This window comes from Rutidosis leptorrhynchoides, chromosome 2 (assembly GCF_046630445.1).
Source record: "Rutidosis leptorrhynchoides isolate AG116_Rl617_1_P2 chromosome 2, CSIRO_AGI_Rlap_v1, whole genome shotgun sequence".
Lineage (NCBI taxonomy): Eukaryota > Viridiplantae > Streptophyta > Magnoliopsida > Asterales > Asteraceae > Rutidosis > Rutidosis leptorrhynchoides.
Genome location: NC_092334.1, coordinates 291,834,784 through 291,857,650, shown reverse-complemented (window position 1 = coordinate 291,857,650; position 22,867 = coordinate 291,834,784).

The following is a 22,867-nucleotide window of genomic DNA, read 5'->3' as shown; positions in this document are numbered from 1 at the left end:
CTTTCAAAGGGACTTATGAAAGGGCTAAAGATTTATTGGGATTAATACATTCGGATGTATGTGGACCCTTTAAACCCATGACTAGGAATGGTGAAAGATACTTTGTTACTTTCATTGATGACTTTAGTCGTTTCGGATATGTCTACTTATTAAGACACAAGGACGAAACGTTTGAAGCATTCAAAGAATATCAAAACGAAGTACAAAATCAACTCAATAGGACAATTAAGGTACTTCGTACCGATAGAGGAGGTGAATACCTAAGCGATGCCTTCCAAGATCATCTTAGGAGTTGTGGGATTATCTCACAACTTACTCCACCCGGAACACCCCAACTTAATGGAGTTTCCGAAAGGAGGAACCGAACCCTAATGGATATGGTTCGATCTATGATGGCAAGAAGCTCGTTACCTCTATCATTTTGGGGTTATTGTCTAAGCTCCGCGGCTCGTATTTTAAATATGGCCCCAACCAAGAAAGTGGAACGAACTCCTCATGAGACGTGGTTTGGAAAACCACCTTCTCTTTCATACTTAAAAGTATGGGGATGTGAAGCTTATCCTAAGCGTTATGTAGCTAATAAGCTACATGCTCGATCCACAAAGTGTATCTTCATAGGATATCCCAAAGATGACATGGGATATTACTTCTATGATCCATCCGAGCAAACGGTATTTGTTGCTCGAAAAGCGGAATTCCTTGAAACTAAATTCCTTATGGAAGGTGATGGTGAAAGGAAGATAGATCTTGTAGAGGTACAAGATCAAGCCGATGATACACAATTGGTTGGCACTAGTACTCAACATGAGGATGTTGAAAATGATCAAGTGGATGATCAAGGTACACAAGACGTTCGAAGATCTAGTAGGATTAGTAATCCTCCCGAGAGATATGGGTTTCTCGTGGATGGTTGCTATACGGTTGATTTGGATGAACCGACAAACTACAAAGATGCTTTATCAAGGATTGATAAAGATAAATGACAGGAAGCCATGAACGCCGAGATGCAATCCATGTATGAAAACCAAGTTTGGGAACTTGTTGTGCAACCTCCTAGCTCTAAGCTAGTTGATTGCAAATGGCTTTTCAAGAAGAAAACCGAGATACATGGAAACTTGGATACATACAAAGCTAGACTTGTAGCAAAAGGTTTCACTCAAACTTAAGGGGTTGACTATGATGAAACTTTCTCGCCAGTGGCAATGCTAAAGTCAATTAGGATATTATTTGCCATTGCTGCTCACTATAACTATGAAATATGGCAAATGGATGTCAAAACCGCTTTCCTAAATGGATATCTTGAGGAAGATGTCTATATGGTACAGCCCGAAGGTTTTGTTGATCCGAAAAATCCTAAAAAGGTATGCAAGTTAAAGAAATCAATCTACGGATTGAAACAAGCATCTAGAATGTGGAATCATCGTTTTAATGAAGAGGCAAAGAAATTTGGCTTCATTAAAAATGGTGATGAAGCTTGTGTATACAAGAAGGCTAGTGGGAGCTCTATAATGTTCCTTGTGCTATATGTGGATGATATATTATTGTTTGGGAATGATATTACCACAATGCAAGAAGTCAAAACTTGGCTAAAGAGTTGCTTCTCCATTAAGGATCTTGGAGAAGCACAATACATATTGGGGATTGGGATCTATAGGAATAGATCCAAGAGATTGATAGGTTTAAGTCAAAGTACATACATTGATAAAATCTTGAAAAGGTTCAAGATGGAAAACTCTAAGAAAGGTTTGGTACCTATTCAAAAGGGAACCGTTCTCAGTTCATCTCAGTGTCCTACCACGAAAGATGAACAAGAGAGAATGAAGAAAGTCCCATACGCATCTGCTATTGGGTCTATCATGTATGCAATGATATGTACTAGATCGGATGTGTCATGCGCTTTAAGCTTGACAAGTAGATACCAGAATAACCCAGGAAATAGTCATTGGACTGCGGTTAAATGTATATTGAAATACCTTAGAAGGACTAAGGATATGTTTCTAATATATGGGTCTGGTGAGGAGGAACTCGCTGTAAAAGGTTACGTGGACGCGAGTTTCCAAACTGATCGAGATGACTCTCGATCACAATCCGGTTATGTCTTCATGTTGAATGGTGGTGCGGTCTCTTGGAAGAGCTCAAAACAGGAAGTTGTTGCGTTATCCACTACAGAGTCGGAGTACATTGCCGCCTCATTGGCAGCCCAGGAAGCTGCATGGATGAAGAAATTCATCGACGACTTAGGAGTGGTCCCTTCCATTCAGGACACTCTTGAGATCTTTTGTGACAACGAGGGTGCGATTGCTCATATCAAGGAACCTCGTGCTCATCAAAAGACTCGTCACATTGAGCGGAGATTCAACTACATTAGGGATGAGGTTGAAAAGGGAAAGATATGTATTCACAAAGTTCACACAGATCATAATGTTGCGGATCCACTCACGAAGCTTTTACATGGGCCAAAACATGAGGGACATGTTTGTGCATTAGGGCTTCGATATTCTAGTGATTGGAATTGATCTATTTTATGTATTGTATCGGAACGAATTAGTTCAAACTCATTAATATAATTATGGTATTAATTTAATTATGAGTCATGTTCCAATTTTGCATATTTTATCCATGAATAAACTATTATTCTAAATTCCGAAGTTGATCACGTTTGTGGGAACAAGTGTGAGGTCTAGACTATTATGAACTTGGATTGGTTAGCATTCAAATGGTGAATGTGGGGCAAGGTTGCGACCAAGGTTCATAGATATTTGTGGGACACAAATATTGGAAGACCCGCTCTCAAGATTTACTATATGGAGCCTTTGTGGTTGATCACATGTAATCTTGAGTAAAGGAGAATATCATTATATCCTCTGACCTGAGACACATATTGGGTTCAGACATTCACCGAATATTGTGCCTTGATTCTTTCCTTCGCTATTCTGAAACATGGTAGTACATAAGGGAGGCTTCAGGTATGGTACGAAGTGTAGTGTCTAGGACGTATGTAGTCAAGATGGAATTTGTCCCTCTTATTCGTTGAGAGTCGGATGTCTAAGGCCTGATAAAGTTAGATCTATAAGAGAGTGATCACTCTATGTCTCTTGGATTTGACATGACATCTGGGACGAAAGGATATATTGAAAGATTCACCTAAAATCATATTCGAGATGGGAACTCGAAAGGGATGATGTTATTGAATGGCACTAAGTCATAACACATTGGGGGTGATGGACGGTCGTTAGGTGGTATCCGTCACTTGCATTAATTCCTTATGTTTCTCGTGCAAGTGGGAGATTGAAGGTATTTCATATGCCCGAGAGACATAATTAATTAATGTGGCCAATGTGTTATGATCCAAGTCGGGTCATACCCAATAACAAACTGTAATGACCCGCATTTTTCGGATCATTCTATACTTATAAGATTAACATTTACATAAATTAAACTTACCAACATGATAACCAATCCAAATTGTTGAGATTTATGTTTTTGAAAAGAGTTTTACACAACGTTTGACCGTCTAGTTTGACCGATGATATCACGAACTATATAACATATGATAATTATACGTTTGTGTATATATATGTATATATACATATTTAACATGATCTAAGAATGTTTTCATACCTCATTTTGTATTAATAACAATAAGTTATAAGTATATTTTGAAACTACTAACTTAAGTTTTCAAAACAATAACCATACGTAACGTTTTTTGATATAAATACTTATGACCTATAATGTTTATACATATATCGTATATATAATGTATTTAATCACTTTTTAAGGACTTAAATACATAAAACAATATAAGTATATTCACAAAAGATAGCTATATTTGAATTCTCATTCCATTTTTCACAAGATTTCTATACGTATATCTACGGTATAAGTACTCGTATCATACCTAGCTTTTATACGTATTTACTATTGGTATATACACATCAAATCACCACCAACCAGCCCTTGTTCATGCCCTAGGTATAAGGTAATTGAATTTGGAAGCAAGTATGACAAATTGCACAAAAGAACAACCTAAAATTTTGTCCATGTCCCCCCCCCCCCATTCACGTTTTTAATGGGGGTATTCTCACCTCATTTTGGTTCAACTCCTATCATCATTTCTCTAGCTAAACACACACACTTACTAGCCTCATGTCTCTCTAAGAACTCCAGCAAAAATCCTCTCAAGAATCACCTTAAACACCACCATAACAAGATCAAACAAAAACACTACAAAAATACAACTTTCAATTCAAGTTTATGTCTTAAGTTACTTCCAATTTTTCATTCAACTCCATCACTCTTTTGGTTCTAGGTTTTTACTCCTCTTTTACAGCAATCTTGTCCAAGTAACTTGAGGTAGTAACTTTGTTCATAACCTTATTCGATTCATATATATATAGCTATCTTATTTTATGGTATAAAATTTTAACAACAAGAACATAGTTTGAATGTTTTCAAACTTGTTTACAAACTAAATAGATCCTTCTAACTTAACTTTTAAAATACTTCAAGACCTGTAATATATCATAAATATATTCTAATTTAACAAGGTATAACTTGGTTTTTCAAAGAACACCTTAAAAACTGTTTTTACGACGTCGGAGTGCAACCGGGGGCTGTTTTGGGTTGGATAATTAAAAACTATCTTGAACCTTGAATTGGAGGTTTATTTTCTGGAAAAATGATATTTATTATGAATATAATAACACATAAAAATTTCATGATTTAACTCAAAGTATAAGTATTTTTAGAAAAATAATCATTTAAGGTTGTTTACATGATGGAAAATGATTAACTTCATAAGTTTCACCAAAGTTTGACCTATGACCTGTGATTTCGAATACAAACTAAGGTATTTACAGTTCATAGTCTTAAAGAAGAACTCGATCCAAGGAAGTGGCAAGTTGAACCAACGAAAACGGAGTTGTAACGAAGAAACTATGACCAAAACAAAATCGGATATCCAAGACTAGTTTAGCCACGAAAATAATTGGAGAAAAATTAAATAAATCACATCTTTTTAAAATAACATGATATTTTATATATATGTACTCATAATTTAATTTTATATATTTCAGGATCACCCGTAAACAATACGAGAAGATTAATCATAAGATCCCATGATTGTACGCAACACGTCATTTGACAACACCGGTACTTTATGTACACAACACGTCATTTGACAACACCGGTACCGTGGGTCAAGATTAATCCCGACCAATACAAATACGATGGGGTTTTATTTATTTCGATGGGGGTTTTATTTATTAAACACCTAAATATGAACCATTAAAATTGAATTACTAACATCGGACTGCTAACTACGGACTAAGAAATTATTAAAACTATTAAAAGTATAATAAGTATATATATGTGACGATTGTTTAAAATGGAAATATATTGATAAACTATATATGGATAGGTTCGTGATATCAACCGGAGACCAAGTCAAAATATATATATCTTCAAGGCAAAAGTGAGTATATAGTCCCACTTTTAAACTCTAAGTATTTCGGGATGAGAATACATGTATTTTATGTTTTACGTTATGGACACAAGTAACTGAAAAATATATTCTACGTTGAGTTGTACCACTGGCATACTTCCCTGTAGCTTGGTAACTATTATTTACAGCGGTATTGTAAACGCGAATCCTGTTGATAGATCTATCGGGCCTGACAACCCCAACCGGACTGGACGACCAGTATTCAACGGTTGCACAGTACTTCGTTTCGTGACTACACTTGGTACGGTGTAGTAAGATTTCATAATAAAGGGAATATGCGACATGATTAAATGTTAAGTATGGTTACCAAGTGCTCAACCACTTAGAATATTTTTATTAAAATGTTTACATATGAAATCTTGTGGTCTATATTTATATCTGTAGTGACCCGAACTTTTCCATGTTTATATATATTAATTGAGATTGATGTTTACATGATTAAATGTTTCCAACATGTTAAGCAATCAAACTTGTTAAGACTTGATTAATTGAAATAGGTTTCATATAGACAATTGACCACCCAAGTTGACCGGTGATTCACGAACGTTAAAACTTGTAAAAAACTATATGATGACATATATATGGTTATATATATAGTTAACATGATATTATGATAAGTAAACATATCATTAATTATATTAACAATGAACTACATATGTAAAAACAAGACTACTAACTTAATGATTTTGAAACGAGACATATATGTAACGTTTATCGTTGTAACGACATTTAATGTATATATATCATATTAAGAGATATTCGTACATCATAATATCATGATAATATAATAATTTAAAATCTCTTTTGTTATTATAAACATTGGGTTAACAACATTTAACAAGATCGTTAACCTAAAGGTTTCAAAACAACACTTACATGTAACGACTAACGATGACTTAACGACTCAGTTAAAATGTATATACATGTAGTGTTTTAATATGTATTTATACACTTTTGAAAGACTTCAATACACTTATCAAAATATTTCTACTTAACAAAAATGCTTACAATTACATTCTCGTTCAGTTTCATCAACAATTCTACTCGTATGCACCCGTATTCGTACTCGTACAATACACAGCTTTTAGATGTATGTACTATTGGTATATACACTCCAATGATCAGCTCTTAGCAGCCCATGTGAGTCACCTAACACATGTGGGAACCATCATTTGGCAACTAGCATGAAATATCTCATAAGATTACAAAAATATGAGTAATCATTCATGACTTATTTACATGAAAACAAAATTACATATCCTTTATATCTAATCCATACACCAACGACCAAAAACACCTACAAACACTTTCATTCTTCAATTTTCTTCATCTAATTGAACTCTCTCAAGTTCTATCTTCAAGTTCTAAGTGTTCTTCATAAATTCCAAAAGTTCTAGTTTCATAAAATCAAGAATACTTTCAAGTTTGCTAGCTCACTTCCAATCTTGTAAGGTGATCATCCAACCTAAAGAAATCTTTGTTTCTTACAGTAGGTTATCATTCTAATACAAGGTAATAATCATATTCAAACTTTGGTTCAATTTCTATAACTATAACAATCTTATTTCAAGTGATGATCTTACTTGAACTTGTTTTCGTGTCATGATTTTGCTTCAAGAACTTTGAGCCATCCAAGGATCCATTGAAGCTAGATCCATTTTTCTCTTTTCCAGTAGGTTCATCCAAGGAACTTAAGGTAGTAATGATGTTCATAACATCATTCGATTCATACATATAAAGCTATCTTATTCGAAGGTTTAAACTTGTAATCACTAGAACATAGTTTAGTTAATTCTAAACTTGTTCGCAAACAAAAGTTAATCCTTCTAACTTGACTTTTAAAATCAACTAAACACATGTTCTATATCTATATGATATGCTAACTTAATGATTTAAAACCTGGAAACACGAAAAACACCGTAAAACCGGATTTACGCCGTCGTAGTAACACCGCGGGCTGTTTTGGGTTAGTTAATTAAAAACTATGATAAACTTTGATTTAAAAGTTGTTATTCTGAGAAAATGATTTTTATTATGAACATGAAACTATATCCAAAAATTATGGTTAAACTCAAAGTGGAAGTATGTTTTCTAAAATGGTCATCTAGACGTCGTTCTTTCGACTGAAATGACTACCTTTACAAAAACGACTTGTAACTTATTTTTCCGACTAGAAACCTATACTTTTTTTGTTTAGATTCATAAAATAGAGTTCAATATGAAACCATAGCAATTTGATTCACTCAAAACGGATTTAAAATGAAGAAGTTATGGGTAAAACAAGATTGGATAATTTTTCTCATTTTAGCTACGTGAAAATTGGTAACAAATCTATTCCAACCATAACTTAATCAACTTGTATTATATATTATGTAATCTTGAGATACCATAGACACGTATACAATGTTTCGACCTATCATGTCGACACATCTATATATATTTCGGAACAACCATAGACACTCTATATGTGAATGTTGGAGTTAGCTATACAGGGTTGAGGTTGATTCCAAAATATATATAGTTTGAGTTGTGATCAATACTGAGATATGTATACACTGGGTCGTGGATTGATTCAAGATAATATTTATCGATTTATTTCTGTACATCTAACTGTGGACAACTAGTTGTAGGTTACTAACGAGGACAGCTGACTTAATAAACTTAAAACATCAAAATATATTAAAAGTGTTGTAAATATATTTTGAACATACTTTGATATATATGTATATATTGTTATAGGTTCGTGAATCAACCAGTGGCCAAGTCTTACTTCCCGACGAAGTAAAAATCTGTGAAAGTGAGTTATAGTCCCACTTTTAAAATCTAATATTTTTGGGATGAGAATACATGCAGGTTTTATAAATGCTTTACAAAATAGACACAAGTACGTGAAACTACATTCTATGGTTGAATTATCGAAATCGAATATGCCCCTTTTTATTAAGTCTGGTAATCTAAGAATTAGGGAACAGACACCCTAATTGACGCGAATCCTAAAGATAGATCTATTGGGCCTAACAAACCCCATCCAAAGTACCGGATGCTTTAGTACTTCGAAATTTATATCATATCCGAAGGGTGTCCCGGAATGATGGGGATATTCTTATATATGCATCTTGTTATTGTCGGTTACCAGGTGTTCACCATATGAATGATTTTTATCTCTATGTATGGGATGTGTATTGAAATATAAAATCTTGTGGTCTATTGTTACGATTTGATATATATAGGTTAAACCTATAACTCACCAACATTTTTGTTGATGTTTTAAGCATGTTTATTCTCAGGTGATTATTAAGAGCTTCCGCTGTCGCATACTTAAATAAGGACAAGATTTGGAGTCCATGCTTGTATGATATTGTGTAAAAACTGCATTCAAGAAACTTATTTTGTTGTAACATATTTGTATTGTAAACCATTATGTAATGGTCGTGTGTAAACAGGATATTTTAGATTATCATTATTTGATAATCTACGTAAAGTTTTTTAAAACCTTTATTGATGAAATAAAGGTTATGGTTTGTTTAAAAATGAATGCAGTCTTTGAAAAACGTCTCATATAGAGGTCAAAACCTCGCAACGAAATCAATTAATATGGAACGTTTTTAATCAATAAGAACGGGACATTTCAGTTGGTATCCGAGCGTTGGTCTTAGAGAACCAGAATTTTGCATTAGTGTGTCTTATCGAGTTTGTTAGGGTGCATTAGTGAGTCTGGACTTCGACCGTGTTTACTTGAAAAATGATTGCTTAACAAATTTTGTTGAGAACTATATATTTTTAACATGTGAATATTATGTGATATATTAATCTCTTAACGCGTTTGATATTATGTGATAGATGTCTACCTCTAGAACAAGTCCCATTGACTCACCTAATAATAATGAAGAGTCAAATGTAAATTGGAATGATTCGTGGACTGATTCACAAGTTCCCGAAGAGGAACCGGAAGAAGAGTCGGAACCGGAAGAAGAATCGGAACCGGAAGAAGAATCGGAACCGGATGAAGAAATAGAACCGGTGGGAGAAATAATAAAACGGTTAAGTAAAAGAAAATCGTCAACCAACCGACCAAGGTTAATTATGGTCAATGGTGTTTCCGCCAAGGAAGCAAAATATTGGGAGGATTACCAATTCTACGATGAATCGGATTCCGACGAGAATTCCGATGATGTTATAGAAATTACCCCAACTGAATTTAAAAAGGCAAAAGAAAATAATAAGGGAAAGGGCATAAAAATAGAGAAATCTAATTCCAACCCCGATGAACTTTATATGTATCGTCAACCCCCGAAGTCCTTAAGTTGTAACAATGACCCGGGAACCTCTAAACCACCAGGTTTTTCTAAACCAATGTGGACAACGACGGCTCGTATTAGGGGAACATCATATATCCCTAGAAACTTGGCAAAACGAACCAAAACCGAAGAAGAAGAAATGAGCGAGTCGGAATAAGATAGTTGTATTCGTGTGATGTAATATATGGAATATAGTGTTCTTATGCTTTATGATATATGTAAAAATTGCTTGTATTAATAAGTATTTTTTTTTATGAATCTAACTCTTGTCTATTTTACAGTTTAAAAACACAAAATGGATAGACAACCCAATATTTTAAGAGACCTACCCGGAGACATGATTGATGAAATCTTGTCTAGAGTCGGCCAGAATTCTTCGGCACAACTATTTAAGGCGAGATCAGTTTGCAAGACATTCGAAGAACGTTCCAAGAATGTCTTGGTTTATAAGAGACTTTCGTTTGAAAGATGGGGGATATCACATTGGGAAACCCATAAGTTACGATGTGTTTACTTTGACGCATATATTGCGGGGAACCCAAATGCTATTTTACGCAACGGGTTAAGAAATTATTTTGACTCAATATATCCGAATATTGGACTTCGTGATTTAGAAAAAGCGGCTAACATGGAACATAAAGAAGCATGTTATGCTTACGGATTAGTAATGTTCGCTTCTCACCAAAGTGAGAACAAGAACATCGGGCTACAACTATTAAACAAAACATTTCCACAAGTGACGGAGTCGGTAATTGGGGTAAGAAATGAGGTTTTTAGATTATTACGGGACTGTTGGACATTACGTAACCCTCGTCCCTTTGATGACGTTACAACACGCTGTCTTATCAACGGCCATAACGGTTATGTTGCACAAGACCAAGGATGGGAAGTAGTCCTAGTAAAACCAGAATGCATGACTTGTTTCTGGACGTATGAATTACGTGTCTTTATTGCCTTTGCTGAACGACTTGTGTACTAGCTAGAATTGTCTTCACAACTATCTTGTATCAAAGTTATTGTGTGCTATATTTCATGCTTTATGTAAAATAAGCAGTATTGTAAGTTTGTAAAATATTGTATAAAAGTTTGAACGCGAAATATTATTATAATCAGTTTTTCATATAGAATTGTAGTAGTTGAATTGTATATTAGCTACTAAGTATGAACTTAACGGGTAGGTACTACCCGAATTTAAACTTATAAAACGCTAATATGAAGAAAAAGCTTTTATAAATGAGTTCATATTATGCTACGAAATACTATTAACTACTCTTAATATTCTGTATGATTAACTTGTTCCATTTAACTATTTTGAAGGAAATGGCACCGACTACTCGACACACCGTGAATATGAATGAAGAGGAATTCCGTACTTTTCTAGCTTCAAACATAGCCGCAGTACAGGCTGCGCTACATACCAACAATAACCTTGGATCTGGCAGTACAGGAAATCGTGTAGGATGCACCTACAAAGAATTCACTGCCTGCAAACCTTTGGAATTTGATGGAACCGAAGGACCGATCGGATTGAAACGGTGGACCGAGAAGGTTGAATCGGTGTTTGCCATAAGTAAGTGTACTGAAGAGGACAAAGTGAAGTACGCTACGCATACCTTCACAGGTTCTGCGTTAACATGGTGGAATACCTATCTAGAGCAAGTGGGACAAGATGATGCGTACGCACTACCGTGGTCAGCATTCAAGCACTTGATGAACGAGAAGTACCGTCCCAGAACTGAGGTCAATAAGCTCAAGACAGAACTTAGAGGGTTACGAACCCAAGGATTTGATATTACCACGTACGAAAGACGATTCACAGAATTGTGCCTATTGTGTCCGGGAGCATTCGAAGATGAGGAAGAGAAGATCGACGCGTTTGTGAAAGGATTACCGGAAAGAATCCAAGAAGATATAAGTTCACACGAGCCCGCCTCCATACAACAGGCATGTAGAATGGCTCACAAACTAGTGAACCAGATTGAAGAAAGAATTAAAGAACAGACTGCTGAAGAGGCCAATGTGAAGCAAGTCAAAAGAAAGTGGGAGGAAAACGGTGATAAGAATCACCAATACAACAACAACAGCAATTACAACAATAATCGCAACAATTATCCCAACAATCGCAACATCAATCGCAACTACAACAAACGGCCCAACAACAACAACAACAACAACAACAACTACAACAATCATCCCAACAACAATAATAATCGCAACAACAACAACAATCAGAAGCAACTATGCCAAAGGTGTGAAAAGAATCACTCGGGGTTCTGCACCAAATTTTGCAACAAGTGTAAAAGAAATGGTCATAGCGCGGCGAAGTGTGAGGTCTACGGACCAGGGGTTAATAGAACGAAAGGAACAAATGGTGTCGGAACGAGTAATGGCGGAGCAAGTAGTGTCGGAGCAAGTTATGCCAATGTAGTTTGTTATAAATGTGGAAAACCGGGCCACATTATTAGAAATTGCCCGAACCAGGAGAACACGAATGGACAAGTCCGTGGAAGAGTTTTCAATATTAATGCGGCAGAGGCACAGGAAGACCCGGAGCTTGTTACGGGTACGTTTCTTATTGACAATAAATCTGCTTACGTTTTATTTGATTCGGGTGCGGATAGAAGCTATATGAGTAGAGATTTTTGTGCTAAATTAAGTTGTCCATTGACACCTTTGGATAGTAAATTTTTACTCGAATTAGCAAATGGTAAATTAATTTCAGCAGATAATATATGTCGGAATCGAGAAATTAAACTGGTTAGCGAAACATTTAAGATTGATTTGATACCAGTAGAGTTAGGGAGTTTTGATGTGATAATCGGTATGGACTGGTTGAAAGAAGTGAAAGCGGAGATCGTTTGTTACAAAAATGCAATTCGCATTATACGAGAAAAAGGAAAACCCTTAATGGTGTACGGAGAAAAGGGCAACACGAAGCTACATCTTATTAGTAATTTGAAGGCACAAAAACTAATAAGAAAAGGTTGCTATCCTTTTCTAGCACACGTCGAGAAAGTACAAACTGAAGAAAAGAGCATCAATGATGTTCCCGTCGCAAAAGAATTTCCTGATGTATTTCCGAAAGAATTACCGGGATTACCCCCACATCGATCCGTTGAATTTCAAATAGATCTTGTACCAGGAGCTGCACCAATAGCTCGTGCTCCTTACAGACTCGCACCCAGCGAGATGAAAGAACTACAAAGCCAATTACAAGAACTTTTAGAGCGTGGTTTCATTCGACCAAGCACATCACCGTGGGGAGCTCCTGTTTTGTTTGTCAAGAAGAAAGATGGTACATTCAGGTTGTGTATCGACTACCGAGAGTTGAACAAACTTACCATCAAGAACCGCTACCCACTACCGAGAATCGACGACTTATTTGATCAACTACAAGGCTCGTCTGTTTATTCAAAGATTGACTTACGTTCCGGGTATCATCAAATGCGGGTGAAAGAAGATGATATTCCAAAGACTGCTTTCAGAACACGTTACGGTCATTACGAGTTTATGGTCATGCCGTTTGGTTTAACTAATGCACCAGCTGTTTTCATGGACCTTATGAACCGAGTGTGTGGACCATACCTTGACAAGTTTGTCATTGTTTTCATTAATGACATACTTATTTACTCAAAGAATGACCAAGAACACGGTGAACATTTGAGAAAGGTGTTAGAAGTATTGAGGAAGGAAGAATTGTACGCTAAGTTTTCAAAGTGTGCATTTTGGTTGGAAGAAGTTCAATTCCTCGGTCACATAGTGAACAAAGAAGGTATTAAGGTGGATCCGGCAAAGATAGAAACTGTTGAAAAGTGGGAAACCCCGAAAACTCCGAAACACATACGCCAGTTTTTAGGACTAGCTGGTTACTACAGAAGGTTCATCCAAGACTTTTCCAGAATAGCAAAACCCTTGACTGCATTAACGCATAAAGGGAAGAAATTTGAATGGAATGATGAACAAGAGAAAGCGTTTCAGTTATTGAAGAAAAAGCTAACTACGGCACCTATATTGTCATTGCCTGAAGGGAATGATGATTTTGTGATTTATTGTGACGCATCAAAGCAAGGTCTCGGTTGTGTATTAATGCAACGAACGAAGGTGATTGCTTATGCGTCTAGACAATTGAAGATTCACGAACAAAATTATACGACGCATGATTTGGAATTAGGCGCGGTTGTTTTTGCATTAAAGACTTGGAGGCACTACTTATATGGGGTCAAAAGTATTATATATACCGACCACAAAAGTCTTCAACACATATTTAATCAGAAACAACTGAATATGAGGCAGCGTAGGTGGATTGAATTATTGAATGATTACGATTTTGAGATTCGTTACCACCCGGGGAAGGCAAATGTGGTAGCCGATGCCTTGAGCAGGAAGGATAGAGAACCCATTCGAGTAAAATCTATGAATATAATGATTCATAATAACATTACTACTCAAATAAAGGAGGCGCAACAAGGAGTTTTAAAAGAGGGAAATTTAAAGGATGAAATACCCAAAGGATCGGAGAAGCATCTTAATATTCGGGAAGACGGAACCCGGTATAGGGCTGAAAGGATTTGGGTACCAAAATTTGGAGATATGAGAGAAATGGTACTTAGAGAAGCTCATAAAACCAGATACTCAATACATCCTGGAACGGGGAAGATGTACAAGGATCTCAAGAAACATTTTTGGTGGCCGGGTATGAAAGCCGATGTTGCTAAATACGTAGGAGAATGTTTGACGTGTTCTAAGGTTAAAGCTGAGCATCAGAAACCATCAGGTCTACTTCAACAACCCGAAATCCCGGAATGGAAATGGGAAAACATTACCATGGATTTCATCACTAAATTGCCAAGGACTGCAAGTGGTTTTGATACTATTTGGGTAATAGTTGATCGTCTCACCAAATCAGCACACTTCCTACCAATAAGAGAAGATGACAAGATGGAGAAGTTAGCACGACTGTATTTGAAGGAAGTCGTCTCCAGACATGGAATACCAATCTCTATTATCTCTGATAGGGATGGCAGATTTATTTCAAGATTCTGGCAGACATTACAGCAAGCATTAGGAACTCGTCTAGACATGAGTACTGCCTATCATCCACAAACTGATGGGCAGAGCGAAAGGACGATACAAACGCTTGAAGACATGCTACGAGCATGTGTTATTGATTTCGGAAACAGTTGGGATCGACATCTACCGTTAGCAGAATTTTCCTACAACAACAGCTACCATTCAAGCATTGAGATGGCGCCGTTTGAAGCACTTTATGGTAGAAAGTGCAGGTCTCCGATTTGTTGGAGTGAAGTGGGGGATAGACAGATTACGGGTCCGGAGATTATACAAGAAACTACCGAGAAGATCATCCAAATTCAACAACGGTTGAAAACCGCCCAAAGTCGACAAAAGAGCTACGCTGACATTAAAAGAAAAGATATAGAATTTGAAATTGGAGAGATGGTCATGCTTAAAGTTTCACCTTGGAAAGGCATTGTTCGATTTGGTAAACGAGGGAAATTAAATCCAAGGTATATTGGACCATTCAAGATTATTGATCGTGTCGGACCAGTAGCTTACCGACTTGAGTTACCTCAACAACTCGCAGCTGTACATAACACTTTCCACGTCTCGAATTTGAAGAAATGTTTTGCTAAAGAAGATCTCACTATTCCGATAGATGAAATCCAAATCAACGAAAAACTCCAATTCATCGAAGAACCCGTCGAAATAATGGATCGTGAGGTTAAAAGACTTAAGCAAAACAAGATACCAATTGTTAAGGTTCGATGGAATGCTCGTAGAGGACCCGAGTTCACCTGGGAGCGTGAAGATCAGATGAAGAAGAAATACCCGCATCTATTTCCAGAAGATTCGTCAACACCTTCAACAGCTTAAAATTTCGGGACGAAATTTATTTAACGGGTAGGTACTGTAGTGACCCGAACTTTTCCATGTTTATATATATTAATTGAGATTGATGTTTACATGATTAAATGTTTCCAACATGTTAAGCAATCAAACTTGTTAAGACTTGATTAATTGAAATAGGTTTCATATAGACAATTGACCACCCAAGTTGACCGGTGATTCACGAACGTTAAAACTTGTAAAAAACTATATGATGACATATATATGGTTATATATATAGTTAACATGATATTATGATAAGTAAACATATCATTAATTATATTAACAATGAACTACATATGTAAAAACAAGACTACTAACTTAATGATTTTGAAACGAGACATATATGTAACGTTTATCGTTGTAACGACATTTAATGTATATATATCATATTAAGAGATATTCGTACATCATAATATCATGATAATATAATAATTTAAAATCTCTTTTGTTATTATAAACATTGGGTTAACAACATTTAACAAGATCGTTAACCTAAAGGTTTCAAAACAACACTTACATGTAACGACTAACGATGACTTAACGACTCAGTTAAAATGTATATACATGTAGTGTTTTAATATGTATTTATACACTTTTGAAAGACTTCAATACACTTATCAAAATACTTCTACTTAACAAAAATGCTTACAATTACATTCTCGTTCAGTTTCATCAACAATTCTACTCGTATGCACCCGTATTCGTACTCGTACAATACACAGCTTTTAGATGTATGTACTATTGGTATATACACTCCAATGATCAGCTCTTAGCAGCCCATGTGAGTCACCTAACACATGTGGGAACCATCATTTGGCAACTAGCATGAAATATCTCATAAGATTACAAAAATATGAGTAATCATTCATGACTTATTTACATGAAAACAAAATTACATATCCTTTATATCTAATCCATACACCAACGACCAAAAACACCTACAAACACTTTCATTCTTCAATTTTCTTCATCTAATTGAACTCTCTCAAGTTCTATCTTCAAGTTCTAAGTGTTCTTCATAAATTCCAAAAGTTCTAGTTTCATAAAATCAAGAATACTTTCAAGTTTGCTAGCTCACTTCCAATCTTGTAAGGTGATCATCCAACCTAAAGAAATCTTTGTTTCTTACAGTAGGTTATCATTCTAATACAAGGTAATAATCATATTCAAACTTTGGTTCAATTTCTATAACTATAACAATCTTATTTCAAGTGATGATCTTACTTGAACTTGTTTTCGTGTCATGATTTTGCTTCAAGAACTTTGAGCCATCCAAGGATCCATTGAAGCTAGATCCATTTTTCTCTTTTCCAGTAGGTTCATCCAAGGAACTTAAGGTAGTAATGATGTTCATAACATCATTAGATTCATACATATAAAGCTATCTTATTCGAAGGTTTAAACTTGTAATTACTAGAACATAGTTTAGTTAATTCTAAACTTGTTCGCAAACAAAAGTTAATCCTTCTAACTTGACTTTTAAAATCAACTAAACACATGTTCTATATCTATATGATATGCTAACTTAATGATTTAAAACCTGGAAACACGAAAAACACCGTAAAACCGGATTTACGCCGTCGTAGTAACACCGCGGGCTGTTTTGGGTTAGTTAATTAAAAACTATGATAAACTTTGATTTAAAAGTTGTTATTCTGAGAAAATGATTTTTATTATGAACATGAAACTATATCCAAAAATTATGGTTAAACTCAAAGTGGAAGTATGTTTTCTAAAATGGTCATCTAGACGTCGTTCTTTCGACTGAAATGACTACCTTTACAAAAACGACTTGTAACTTATTTTTCCGACTAGAAACCTATACTTTTTTTGTTTAGATTCATAAAATAGAGTTCAATATGAAACCATAGCAATTTGATTCACTCAAAACGGATTTAAAATGAAGAAGTTATGGGTAAAACAAGATTGGATAATTTTTCTCATTTTAGCTACGTGAAAATTGGTAACAAATCTATTCCAACCATAACTTAATCAACTTGTATTATATATTATGTAATCTTGAGATACCATAGACACGTATACAATGTTTCGACCTATCATGTCGACACATCTATATATATTTCGGAACAACCATAGACACTCTATATGTGAATGTTGGAGTTAGCTATACAGGGTTGAGGTTGATTCCAAAATATATATAGTTTGAGTTGTGATCAATACTGAGATACGTATACACTGGGTCGTGGATTGATTCAAGATAATATTTATCGATTTATTTCTGTACATCTAACTGTGGACAACTAGTTGTAGGTTACTAACGAGGACAGCTGACTTAATAAACTTAAAACATCAAAATATATTAAAAGTGTTGTAAATATATTTTGAACATACTTTGATATATATGTATATATTGTTATAGGTTCGTGAATCAACCAGTGGCCAAGTCTTACTTCCCGACGAAGTAAAAATCTGTGAAAGTGAGTTATAGTCCCACTTTTAAAATCTAATATTTTTGGGATGAGAATACATGCAGGTTTTATAAATGCTTTACAAAATAGACACAAGTACGTGAAACTACATTCTATGGTTGAATTATCGAAATCGAATATGCCCCTTTTTATTAAGTCTGGTAATCTAAGAATTAGGGAACAGACACCCTAATTGACGCGAATCCTAAAGATAGATCTATTGGGCCTAACAAACCCCATCCAAAGTACCGGATGCTTTAGTACTTCGAAATTTATATCATATCCGAAGGGTGTCCCGGAATGATGGGGATATTCTTATATATGCATCTTGTTATTGTCGGTTACCAGGTGTTCACCATATGAATGATTTTTATCTCTATGTATGGGATGTGTATTGAAATATAAAATCTTGTGGTCTATTGTTACGATTTGATATATATAGGTTAAACCTATAACTCACCAACATTTTTGTTGACGTTTTAAGCATGTTTATTCTCAGGTGATTATTAAGAGCTTCCGCTGTCGCATACTTAAATAAGGACAAGATTTGGAGTCCATGCTTGTATGATATTGTGTAAAAACTGCATTCAAGAAACTTATTTTGTTGTAACATATTTGTATTGTAAACCATTATGTAATGGTCGTGTGTAAACAGGATATTTTAGATTATCATTATTTGATAATCTACGTAAAGTTTTTTAAAACCTTTATTGATGAAATAAAGGTTATGGTTTGTTTAAAAATGAATGCAGTCTTTGAAAAACGTCTCATATAGAGGTCAAAACCTCGCAACGAAATCAATTAATATGGAACGTTTTTAATCAATAAGAACGGGACATTTCAATATCGCTGCCGGCATTAAACCTATATCTCACCAACTTTATGTTGACGTTTTAAACATGTCTATTCTCAGGTGATAACTAAAAGCTTCCGCTGCAACATGTTGAATTTAAGCAAGATCTTGAGTATGCATATTTGTGTCAAAAATAAAACTGCATATCCGAGGAATTGTAATGTAAAATATGCTAGAAATCGTATTGTTATCATCACATGTAAAGTTTGTAAGTCTAAGATTATCGCTAAACGATAATCATCTTTATATTGTCTAAAGCTTGTATTAACATAAGAGTTATGGTTTGTAATGTAAATAAATGCAGTTGTTCTTTTAAAAATGTCGCATATAGAGGTCAATTCCTCGCAATGAAATCATACGTTATCTAACTCGTTCTTATGATTAAGGACGGGTTATGACATGTGGTATCAGAGCGGTGGTCTTAGCGAACCAGGTTTGTGAAATGTCCCGTTCTTATTGATTAAAAACGTTCCATATTAATTGATTTCGTTGCGAGGTTTTGACCTCTATATGAGACGTTTTTCAAAGACTGCATTCATTTTTAAACAAACCATAACCTTTATTTCATCAATAAAGGTTTAAAAAGCTTTACGTAGATTATCAAATAATGATAATCTAAAATATCCTGTTTACACATGACCATTACATAATGGTTTACAATACAAATATGTTACAACAAAATAAGTTTCTTGAATGCAGTTTTTACACAATATCATACAAGCATGGACTCCAAATCTTGTCCTTATTTAAGTATGCGACAGCGGAAGCTCTTAATAATCACCTGAGAATAAACATGCTTAAAACGTCAACAAAAATGTTGGTGAGTTATAGGTTTAACCTATATATATCAAATCGTAACAATAGACCACAAGATTTCATATTTCAATACACATCCCATACATAGAGATAAAAATCATTCATATGGTGAACACCTGGTAACCGACATTAACAAGATGCATATATAAGAATATCCCCATCATTCCGGGACACCCTTCGGATATGATATAAATTTCGAAGTACTAAAGCATCCGGTACTTTGGATGGGGTTTGTTAGGCCCAATAGATCTATCTTTAGGATTCGCGTCAATTAGGGTGTCTGTTCCCTAATTCTTAGATTACCAGACTTAATAAAAAGGGGCATATTCGATTTCGATAATTCAACCATAGAATGTAGTTTCACGTACTTGTGTCTATTTTGTAAATCATTTATAAAACCTGCATGTATTCTCATCCCAAAAATATTAGATTTTAAAAGTGGGACTATAACTCACTTTCACAGATTTTTACTTCGTCGGGAAGTAAGACTTGGCCACTGGTTGATTCACGAACCTATAACAATATATACATATATATCAAAGTATGTTCAAAATATATTTACAACACTTTTAATATATTTTGATGTTTTAAGTTTATTAAGTCAGCTGTCCTCGTTAGTAACCTACAACTAGTTGTCCACAGTTAGATGTACAGAAATAAATCGATAAATATTATCTTGAATCAATCCACGACCCAGTGTATACGTATCTCAGTATTGATCACAACTCAAACTATATATATTTTGGAATCAACCTCAACCCTGTATAGCTAACTCCAACATTCACATATAGAGTGTCTATGGTTGTTCCGAAATATATATAGATGTGTCGAAATGATAGGTCGAAACATTGTATACGTGTCTATGGTATCTCAAGATTACATAATATATAATACAAGTTGATTAAGTTATGGTTGGAATAGATTTGTTACCAATTTTCACGTAGCTAAAATGAGAAAAATTATCCAATCTTGTTTTACCCATAACTTCTTCATTTTAAATCCGTTTTGAGTGAATCAAATTGCTATGGTTTCATATTGAACTCTATTTTATGAATCTAAACAAAAAAAGTATAGGTTTCTAGTCGGAAAAATAAGTTACAAGTCGTTTTTGTAAAGGTAGTCATTTCAGTCGAAAGAACGACGTCTAGATGACCATTTTAGAAAACATACTTCCACTTTGAGTTTAACCATAATTTTTGGATATAGTTTCATGTTCATAATAAAAATCATTTTCTCAGAATAACAACTTTTAAATCAAAGTTTATCATAGTTTTTAATTAACTAACCCAAAACAGCCCGCGGTGTTACTACGACGGCGTAAATCCGGTTTTACGGTGTTTTTCGTGTTTCCAGGTTTTAAGTCATTAAGTTAGCATATCATATAGATATAGAACATGTGTTTAGTTGATTTTAAAAGTCAAGTTAGAAGGATTAACTTTTGTTTGCGAACAAGTTTAGAATTAACTAAACTATGTTCTAGTGATTACAAGTTTAAACCTTCGAATAAGATAGCTTTATATGTATGAATCGAATGATGTTATGAACATCATTACTACCTTAATTTCCTTGGATAAACCTACTGGAAAAGAGAAAAATGGATCTAGCTTCAATGGATCCTTGGATGGCTCGAAGTTCTTGAAGCAGAATCATGACACGAAAACAAGTTCAAGTAAGATCATCACTTGAAATAAGATTGTTATAGTTATAGAAATTGAACCAAAGTTTGAATATGATTATTACCTTGTATTAGAATGATAACCTACTGTAAGAAACAAAGATTTCTTGAGGTTGGATGATCACCTTACAAGATTGGAAGTGAGCTAGCAAACTTGAAAGTATTCTTGATTTTATGAAACTAGAACTTTTGGAATTTATGAAGAACACTTAGAACTTGAAGATAGAACTTGAGAGAGATCAATTAGATGAAGAAAATTGAAGAATGAAAGTGTTTGTAGGTGTTTTTGGTCATTGGTGAAGGATATGTAATTTTGTTTTCATGTAAATAAGTCATGAATGATTACTCATATTTTTGTAATTTTATGAGATATTTCATGCTAGTTGCCAAATGATGGTTCCCACATGTGTTAGGTGACTCACATGGGCTGCTAAGAGCTGATTATTGGAGTGTATATACCAATAGTACATACATCTAAAAGCTGTGTATTGTACGAGTACGAATACGGGTGCATACGAGTAGAATTGTTGATGAAACTGAACGAGAATGTAATTGTAAGCATTTTTGTTAAGTAGAAGTATTTTGATAAGTGTATTGAAGTCTTTCAAAAGTGTATAAATACATATTAAAACACTACATGTATATACATTTTAACTGAGTCGTTAAGTCATCGTTAGTCGTTACATGTAAGTGTTGTTTTGAAACCTTTAGGTTAACGATCTTGTTAAATGTTGTTAACCCAATGTTTATAATAACAAAAGAGATTTTAAATTATTATATTATCATGATATTATGATGTACGAATATCTCTTAATATGATATATATACATAAAATGTCGTTACAACGATAAACGTTACATATATGTCTCGTTTCAAAATCATTAAGTTAGTAGTCTTGTTTTTACATATGTAGTTCATTGTTAATATAATTAATGATATGTTTACTTATCATAATATCATGTTAACTATATATATAACCATATATATGTCATTATATAGTTTTTTTACAAGTTTTAACGTTCGTGAATCACCGGTCAACTTGGGTGGTCAATTGTCTATATGAAACCTATTTCAATTAATCAAGTCTTAACAAGTTTGATTGCTTAACATGTTGGAAACATTTAATCATGTAAATATCAATCTCAATTAATATATATAAACATGGAAAAGTTCGGGTCACTACAGTACTTACCCGTTAAATAAATTTCGTCCCGAAATTTTAAGCTGTTGAAGGTGTTGACGAATCTTCTGGAAATAGATGCGGGTATTTCTTCTTCATCTGATCTTCACGCTCCCAGGTGAACTCGGGTCCTCTACGAGCATTCCATCGAACCTTAACAATTGGTATCTTGTTTTGCTTAAGTCTTTTAACCTCACGATCCA